Here is a 10,288-nt window from a genome sequence, read left to right as displayed (position 1 = left end):
GCTGGGCCAGGGACGAGACTTTGCTTGGGTTCCGGGTCACAGTTTGCAGTTCAGTTCAGGGATTTTGGTCGAGCAAGTGATAATCAGGAAATCAACAACAGGGGTAGATCTAAGGAGGTTACTAGAGCCACCACAAGGGCAATTAGAGAGTTTGTAAATCAGTTGTTTAATTCATAAACAAAACCCGGAGATTGATTGAAGCGGCATTTATCTACTTTGCATTTGCATAGAAAATACAGTTCGAAAGCTACCTGGCTCAACTTCAGGCTCCGTCTGTAAGTTTATAAAGTAAACAAATGTAGATAAACAAACAACCTAGTCGGTCCCCAGCGGAGTCGCCATTTTGTTACAGGGAAAAGTGTCTATGCAGAACTGCTAATCCCACTAAGGTGTGGTAGCTACCTTAGAAACAAAAAAAGTAAAACTACTTTCATTTTCCTTTATGAAAGATAGATGAGAGAAGAATGAAGGAGACCAACCTCTGTCTTGCGCTTGGTTCCTTGCTCGATTCCTCTCTCTTCTGATAGTCCTTTGCTACTTGCTTCCTTGTATACCTAGCTTTACAGAGTACCTGTAGAATCAAAGCAACATAACACTATACGAGAACATGGATCTATTATCATAAACAACCTAGGATCAGATGTAAATTGACCATACAAATGCACAAAACATAGATTACACAAGAGTATGGAGGAAAACTGTAATAGCTTTATTGATAATCAAGAAAGAGCCAAGAGAGTTACAACCAGTTGTTCTGACCCAGCATCATCCTCTCAGCAAGTAAGCCCTTCTTCACCTCATGCAAAGCTTAGATCACCCAACACTACGATGTTGCCTCAAGAAACTAACAGCAATTCCTTACAAGATGCAAAATTCCAGCCTCTGGATCTCTGGGATGAGGGATTCATATATAGATATCTGTAAGGGAGATGAGTCAGCTTGTGATTTGATTAGTGTCTTCCCTCTGATAGTTCTTGCTTCCACTTGGAGATTGATGATCTCTTACTCATCCTTGGTCGAATTCAGAGAGGCAAGTGTCACAGGAGAAGTTTCTGGAAGATTCCATGCCTCTCCACCTCGCGGATTGACACTGCCATTTGTCTCTTCTCGCCCATCGCACCCCATAGAAGGGCTTTTTGAAATGAAACGCACCCACAGAGTTTAATTAGGTGAGATGCAACGCACTTTGCCTATTGAGCAGGTGAAATGATCCTGTTTTGACCAGTTCTGAGTAGTTTTTCATGGAGAACTTCTGGGAGAAGCTGTAATCAGTTGACCTTGTTCCTTTAGGGGTTGGAACAACACTTTTAGGGACTTAGGAGCCCTTGGTTTATGGAAATTTTATGCTTGGGGTTGCAGTGCCCAAAAATGTCTATAACAACCCCACCCTTTGTTATAAATAGAACCCCATAACTCATTATAGAGGCTTTCGGTCAGCCAAGCTTTCCATAAGACCATATTAGAGAGATTTTGGACAATATTGTAACAAGCCTTAGCTTCTCCATTGCACAGAGCTAGTACATCTCTTTGGAGGAGCAGGCGGTTGTGGCTGTAATGTTCACTATTGGAACTAGTGGCGGGACATGGATGTATTGTATGATTGGAACTTACACTTCTTAATATAAAAGAGACAACACGTTTCATGCATATGTTGTATTGTATTCTATGTTATCTGTTTTACTCTAAATGATATATGTATTTGTTTGCTTACGCATCCATGTATGTACTATTCTGTATAAGTATGTATGAATATTTCTAAAATGTGTTGTTGGTTTAACCATCACTTTGGATTGCTCGCTAACTTGCTTTCCAGCTTGTGATGCATCTTTGCTCGTATGTTCCCTTCCAAGCCGAGTACTATTAAAGGTTTCCAAGGGGCGCACTCACCTGACCCTCATTCTATTGGAACCTTTCATGCACCTTCCTTGTCTTACTGCAACTGTCACACCCTTGCTACCAATAGAGTTATCTTACTTACCTATGTACGAAATCACAGTCAAGGCATTACTGTCTGACCCACTGCTAGGACTCCTACACCAAATGATCTGAGGTCTAATTGGGACTTCTTACCAGGGAGATCCCTTGACATGTTGGCAGGTCTAGCACCGTCAACAAATCCTTAAATATGGAGGGCCAAAAATAGGCAGTGCGGAGGATATTTTGAGCAGTGGCGTAGCCATACATATGACCACCACATGCACTAGAATGGCAGTCATTTAAGACTCTTTGAGCCTCATCGAGAGTAAACATCAGCAAAGAATCGAATCAACAACAACGCAGTATAAAGTATCCCCAATGATGCAATAAGGTTGGGATTGATTCCGAATGTGCCAGCAATAATCCTTGGACAAAAGAAATCATAAGGTAGAAGTTTGGAGATACACGATGATATCACCATACCAAGGATCGAGAGTGCTAATCAGAAAGAGAGTCTCATCGGGGAGCTGCTCATGAGCACGAGTAGGTAGAGAAGCGGAGGGAAAAGAGCAAATCAACTCAGAAAATACAAGTGATTTCTTCGACTTAGCAATAGTGAATACGAAATCAAATTTATGGAGGATGATAATCCAATTGGAATATTTTCCCCCAAGTAACTAACGAGTCAGAATATAAGTCATGGGGTTGCAATTGGAAATCATGGTTGTACTACAGAGGAGAATATAATGCAGAAAGCGTTGAACAACCTGAACAGCAGGCAAAGCCAATTTCTCAACATGAGCATAACGGGTCTCAGTATCAAGGAGATTTTGGCTAAGGTAATAAATGACATGTTCATGACCTTTGTCGTCGTCTTGCACCATCACCACAGTAATAGTGCTAGAAGCTGCAGCTAGATAGAAGAAATAATCATGATGATAGTTTGGAGGGTGCAATAAAGGACCATTAATGAGGACAACTTTCAAGTCATCAAAAGAGTTTTGGGAAATCTCATCCCAAAGAAATGGAGTTCCTTTCTTAAATAATCGGGTGAACCCTGAAGCTATCTCAACATAGTTAGGCACAAAGCGGCGAAGGAAATTTGCTTTCCCTTGCACACTTTGTAATTGATGCAATGAAGAGGGAGGGGGCATATTAACAATAGTCTTTACTTTGAGATGATCAAGATGAATACCATCCTTTGAAACAATAAAATGAGAAGTTGTCTGGACTCAATGCAAAAGACACATTTATGTGTATTAAGCCGAATATTATAATGTCTACAATGAAGAAAGATTTGTTGAAGATGATCGGGATGGTCATGGCACTTAAGTGAATGAGCAAGAAGATCATCCAGATAAGGCTGAATGATGTTTTTAATGTTATGAAAAGCATAATACATCGCTCGTTTGAAAGTAGCCCCAACATTCTTTAGTCCAAAAGGAAGCTTTTTATATGCAAAAGTCTCCCATGGACAGATAAAGGAAGTATTGTTTTGGTCATCCGGTGAAATGTTTATCTAGTTATAACCAGAAAAACCATCCATAAAGGAGAAAATATCACTCCCAGCACATTCATTGATAATCTGGTCTATAAGAGGTGTGGCATAATTGTCTTTCAGATAGGGACGATTAATGTCACGATAATCAACACAGATGTGAATGGTGCCTTGTTTCTTAGTCACCAGTACAATGTTGGACACCTAATGTTTTAGAGGTATAGGATAAATAAAACCAACTTTAAGAAGTTTTTCAACTTCTCCCTTAATGGTGACCACTTTTCTGGGGTGCACAGGACGAAGTTGTTGACGAATGGGCTTCGTATTAGGATAACTAGGAATATCGTGCACGACTATACTTGGGTAAATGTTGGGCATTTCTTCATACGACCATGCAAAAACATCTCGAAACTCTTGAAAGAGGTGAGTATAAAGCTTGATATCACCAGGAGAACAAGTTACCCCAATATGAACGTTTTCAATGATACCAGGCTTAACAAAAATGTCAATAGGCATCGTTTGGGTAATATTACCCATGTTCCCTTCCGACTAGACTTCATGGGTCATGATAAGCATCTGAAGTGGTTGGGTCGGAAAATGAGAAGAGAACTTCTCAAGACAGGTATTCATGACTTTCGAGCCAGGTAAGAACGAGGAACGATGATGAATATCATTCCAAGGTGTTTCCTCAAGAGACATAATTTCCATGATACTTTTGTTAGTAGGAAATGTCTCAATTAAGGGATCGGAAGAATCTGAAGAACCAAGCTAAGGAGATTGATAATATGCGTAAAGATAGGTACTCAAAGTAGTGTGGACAGTAGATACCGAATCCGAAGCTGAAACAATCTCCACATAATTAATCTCGGCGGGGCTTAACGGCATGACATCACCCCATGAATCAACTTGATCAGGAGGGGGAATGACCCAAGGATCAGAATTAACTGAGATCATGTTGACTGAGGTAAAATTCGGAGGTGGGAGAGGAAAAATATCCATTAAGGTGGGATCTTTAAAAATTCCATCCCCCACACTCTCATATGGAGCACCGATATGCTTCACATAAGGAACATTACCATCCGAGGAGGAAGAGGAAAAGAAGGACAATTGGTCGACTATGACGATTTTCCCTTGATGAGGAAAATGGAGCATGCGGAATAGAGAGGAGGCTACACAATGCATAGCATGGTTCTAACTCCACCCAAGTAGAAGATTATAGTTAAGATTAGCATCAACAATTTCTGCTTCGACATTAACTGTCTTACCTTCCGAAGTAATGGAAAGATTAGGAAGGACACCGAATGGTCGAGAATCACATCCATCAAAGGCTTCCAACATGTTAGGTGATTGGTTTAAGGTAGGAGAACTGATTTCCTTCCAACAAGACACAAACATGATGCAGGTGTAAGCACCTTCATCAATGACACTATTGTGAATCGTCTTTTCATTAATTATCACCTGAATGAGAAAGGAAATCTGATGGGGTAAGTGCGGAACATGGTTTTCCAGATCAAAGAAAATGAGATTGGAATCAGATGGATCAACACCTCCAATGGCCGGTATATTATATATTTTATAATACTATTTGTTAATACTCCTATTATCTAATTCATGGCTATCTAAAATTATTCAATATTTATATGAATAGGATTAAACTATTAATACTTTTTAGAATATCATTTATAATAATATTCATTAATAGTATCTAATTTATGACTCTTAAAATTATTTAATAATTATATGATTAGGATTAAGCCATTAATATTTTTTTAGAATATTATATTCATTAATATAGTTATAAGGGGTTATAAAAAGCTTTAATTAATTATTTTATTAACATATTATAACTTTTTATATAATATTATTTTTTCAAAATTATAACTTTTTATATCATTATTTTATCAAAATTATTTTTAAATTCTATTCCCTTAACCTTTTTGGTCAAAACCTTTTCTAATTCCTACCCTTAGTCAAACTAGTTGTTACCCCTAACGGCTAGTTTGCAGCTCTCTACATCTATTTATCTCAATGTCTGGATCTTGTTCCTCATCTTGTCCTAAAGATGAACCACATTGACTGGTTCAAAATGCATCAATGAGAATATCTCTTATGTGATTTTTTCCGAAAGATGTTATTATAATAATGCTTTCCGCTGAGAGGGACAACTTTGAAGGACCTCGAGAGTAGACATGGCTGATTTCACTTGAGCTAAATCCTCAACAATTTTGTAATGCTGAGCGGCTCAAGTGTTTGTATTATACGAAGACTTTCGCAACACACCTCGAGAGGGTGGTCTAAAAATTGAATCGGGACTAGGACACTCTATATGGAGAGGACCGGAGGTAGATGGGATAGAGGAAGAAGGGGTACTTTCACTCTCTTTGCCTACCGTGAGAGGAGATATTGAATAATCTTTAGATCTGGTAGCCACATTTATAGGTGTATGCATCATAAACACTTGGGAACTTCGTAGAAGAGGAAGACTGAGGTTGGTCTACCATTTGGGTCTGTTGGGATGGAAAGGGTTCTTTTAAGATAGTCGGGGTCCCTTTTAGCAAGCGACTAACTTCATATCAACAGGGACAATCCTTAGTGTAATGATCCTCCTCACAGATGAGGTAAGGATATTTCGACTTTCTTTGAGAAGCTTCGCCAATAGAGGATTTAGGAGGGCCCTATTTCGGGGCATCGGATTTGGTCTTACCTTTACCCTTGTTTTTACTCCTAGAGGTTTTGTTTGCTACAGTAGACTTGACAACATGAACCTCAAAGGTCTTACCAGGACCAGGCGAATTTCCAGAGGGATCATTGGAACCAGTGTTCGAGACCGATTTCTGCTTTGAAGAAGGTTTCATGGGAGCTTGAGACACGGAACCAATAATTCCATCAATAGGTGGTGTATTTAGAGACTTCGATGCTGTCATATCTGATGATGGTCTTGGAGCATCGGTAACATCTCATATAATGTGCCAAATTGTGAATATACAAGGTCTAAATATTATGCACGAGCGATGGCTTGCTCCTAAGTAACACACCCACCCATAGCTATGTCCCTAGCAATCGGGCCGACGAATGATTCTTTCAACCATTCTGTCAACAACTGATCCGCAATATCAAACTTGATGAGACAATGCTGATGTGTCCATTCGTTGATGTGATCAAAGATGTGGGTCGCGGTGTCTTGCTTAAGTGATGTAAGTAGATAGGTTCCGGTTTCATAGCGAACCGGCAGCTAGAAATGAGTGAGGAAAGCCATAGCGAGAGAGTTGAAGTCACCATAGGTACCTCAAGGCAATTCGATGTACCATTTTTTTGCAACCCCTGTGAGAGTTCTTTGAAAAAGTTGGAGACAGATAGAATCATCGACGTATGAATTGGAGGAGCACCAGAGGTGATATGTCATCACATGGGCCTGTAGATTCTCCTTCGCTTTTCCCTCAAATTTGGGGCAATCGCTCGGAACCTTCACTGGGATCGGAGGCCAATAAGGTGAATGAAGGATAGGATCATTGGTGAGCCTCGAAACATCCGGCAGTACAATTCCAACATGGCCAAAAAAGGCAATTGTGTGTTAAACGACATGGGGGGCCTTTGAGTAGACCCAAGCTGCGGAACCCATCCTTGTTGGTAAGAATTTTTCCCCCACGGTGGAGGATTTTGTTCATATGGAATCTGATCTTGCTCCGACTGAAGGTTACCTTGCCCTTAGGGAGGATTTGGTCTTGGGTAGATTTGATATTGTCATGCCATAGGTCATTGATTGGTATATGGGTTAAAAGGTTGTTGAACCTATTGACCTTGGATGTAAGGACTTTGAACCTGCTGACCTTGGACATAAGGATTTTGCACTTGCTACTATGGGGGTTGACCTTGACCTTAAAAAGGTTAACCTTGGTCTTGAATAGGCTAACCTTGTTGAAATGCATATACGGCCTGCTGCTACAAAGGCTGACCTTGTGGCTATTGCAAAGACTAACCTTGTGGCTACTGCAAAGGTTTGCTTAGCTGCTGTAAAGGCTACCCCTACTGCTACAAAGGTTTCCCCTATTGCTACAAAGCTTGCCCCTGCTATTGCAAAAGCTGCCCCTGCTACTGCAAAGGCTCGCCTTACGAGGACAAAGGTTGAGAGGTCTGCTGCACAAACTGAGTCTACGGCTGCAAAGGTTGCTACTGCAAAGCTTTCCCTGGCTACAGTAAAGGTTGCCCTTGCTGCTACAAATATGGTCCTTACAGCTGTAAAGGTTTCCCTTGCTACTGCAAGGGTTGCTCGATAGTTCTTTGAGTTATACCCAGGACATATTGATAGTTCCCAAATTGAATCTAGCCATATCCACCAGGCATAGAATTTGATCAGGCTAAACATAAGGCCTAGCTTGAGGAATGTAAGGCAGAGTAACCAAAGCTTGTGAACCATATGGAACATAAGCCAGTTAGAATGGAACCTGAGCCATGTATGGCTGCTGATATTGGACATTACCTAACCCGAATGAATCAATAGGGTTAGGAATAACGTCGTAAAAAGGTTGATTCATTCCAACCATGTAAGTTTGTAATCCACTCACATTGGTTTGGCTTGACGTAAGAGAAATATTCAGGTCTTCCCCCCAGGTGATGGCACAACATATCCACTCACTGAAGGGGTAGAAGAACTTACTAAGACCCAACCTGAGATGGTCGGTTGGACTGAGAGAGTCAGTCCAAACGATGAAGCAGGTTGAGACGGAATGGTAGGTTGAACTAGAACTGAAGTGACTGCAGTTTTCACAATCGGTCGAGAGGTCATGTTCGAGATGAACGGACCTGATGTTAGCATAGCATTAGAAGACCATATGGGATTCCGATAAAATGAAGAGGCATTAGGAGTGTTGGAAAGCAACTGAGCTAGAGTGGTGTAGCCATGTGGCAACATGGGTCCACTCATCTGAGAATAGGCGCTAGATGGGATGTTTCTTGTATAAGGAAAACCTTCTGGAGGGAACTCATATCCCTGCTCATCATCTATGTGAGGAGTATGAGTTGCAAAAACTTTCGACTGACTCGAAGAGGAGACTGGGATTTCGTCTTCTAACTCCATAGCAAACAATCGATGACGAGGAGACGAAGATGAATGAGGAGACAAATCCAAATGAACATGAGGCCAGCTGTATGGACTGTAAGGATGCTAAGGAGATATCACAAAAGGATCTCGTTGATTAGCAACCAGTCTTTGTAGAATTTCAGGAGTCTACGGACTCTCAGGAGTCTTGATAGGATTATTAGGGGATTCCAGGCCATATTGGTAAGGTGACCTAGTATCTGCCGGAGGTGGTTGAGAAGACAAAGGTTGAATACTCATAACAATCCCAAGTTCAACACCTCGATCCTCGAGCGACTGCCGAAGTTCAGGGAAAGCTTCTCTGGATGACCTTCCAGATGAAGGAGAGGAAGGGGAACAAGGAAAACCTGAAGGTTCAACCACGATGTCTTTGTCTCAAACACAAAGAGGAGATATCAATTTCAAGATTTCCTTAAAATATATTAAGGATATACTCACGATGTGGTTCTGAATAAAACTATCAGGAGTGTGATGTGATCATAGGAAAAAATATTTAAGATGGTGAAACAGACTTATGCCTTTTCATATTTTGAGAGTTGATAATAAGGAAACGATGACTCTAGTCACTTTCAATTTGAACGAGCTCGAAAGGACAAGTGCTCAATGATATTTTAAAGTTAAAGAGTCAAAAAGACCAAAATGACTGCTCAGGATAATCTAGGCAAAATGGATTACCATGTAACTGTGAACTACAAAATACCTCTCGGTGAACCGAAAAGTCTGAGCAGGCAATCTCCCCAAATGTTGTGTTCGGCGTATCACGTTTACTAGGCAGAAGACTCGGCTTCATGTGGATAAAGGATTGCAAACCTAGTGGGATCTCCCTTTATATACGCAACGGTATGGGAAGCACAAGTTCGTACTAGCGCTGTCTAATTCTGAAGCAAATGACAGCTGCTATGTTTAAAGACGTCGGAACACATCTCTAGTCTAGACCTCTAAATGTAAGCGTTTAGTTTCAAATGCGCCTTAGGTTAATTGAATATATTTTAAAGATTTATCTTGAAATTAAGTCTCAGTTTTTAGGCCTTATCAATGTCACCTGAAAAACTCTTGTGTGCAGCTACATGAGACAAAACCCTTTCAATTCGATGAATGCTTACAATAATTGAGAGAAGAGAAAACAATCAATGGAACAAACAAGCAACTGAAAGTAAGATGACTCTTCACTACTTCACTTTTCAAAGCAAAACAATGAAAATTCTTTCAAGTTCCTACTCTTCCTATCATATACACTTCAACTATTCCTTTTAATAGTAAAAGAAGTTTATTTCATTTCAAATGCTCATGATGATGTAATTCTAGCTTTCAATGACGCTATTTAATGCAACATAACAATTAAACAAACTAGAATGATGTATTTTCTTTTTCAATGGAATGCTAGAATGATTCTTTCACATAAACTTTTCAATGAAAATTTTCAAACAACCAAACATCAATCATATGAAAAGCATGATAAAAGAACTCCTTTCAAACAAAATATGTAGAGATTCAATCGAAACAAACTGAGCAATGTAATCTATGCTCAGAAAAGAGACGTTCAATAAGAGGAGAGCAAACGAAAATTTTTCACTCGTTCAATTGAAAACAAAGCAATATGGCTGCAAGGACTAAAAATGAAATGCATGAAGCAGCAAATCACCAACTTGACTTGATGAGAATATAAGAAGATGAATGGACAATGACCTAGATGCCCTATGAACAAAAACCATCCAAAAACTCAAAAAATCAAGTAATGCAACCTCAAACCAATCAAGCAAACAAATCAAGCTAACAAA

The sequence above is a fragment of the Pinus tabuliformis genome, chromosome 9 (assembly GCF_031772625.1).
Source record: "Pinus tabuliformis cultivar Carrire ecotype Pingquan chromosome 9, CPIR1, whole genome shotgun sequence".
NCBI classification, from domain to species: Eukaryota; Viridiplantae; Streptophyta; class Pinopsida; order Pinales; family Pinaceae; genus Pinus; species Pinus tabuliformis.
This window is presented reverse-complemented; position numbering follows the sequence as displayed.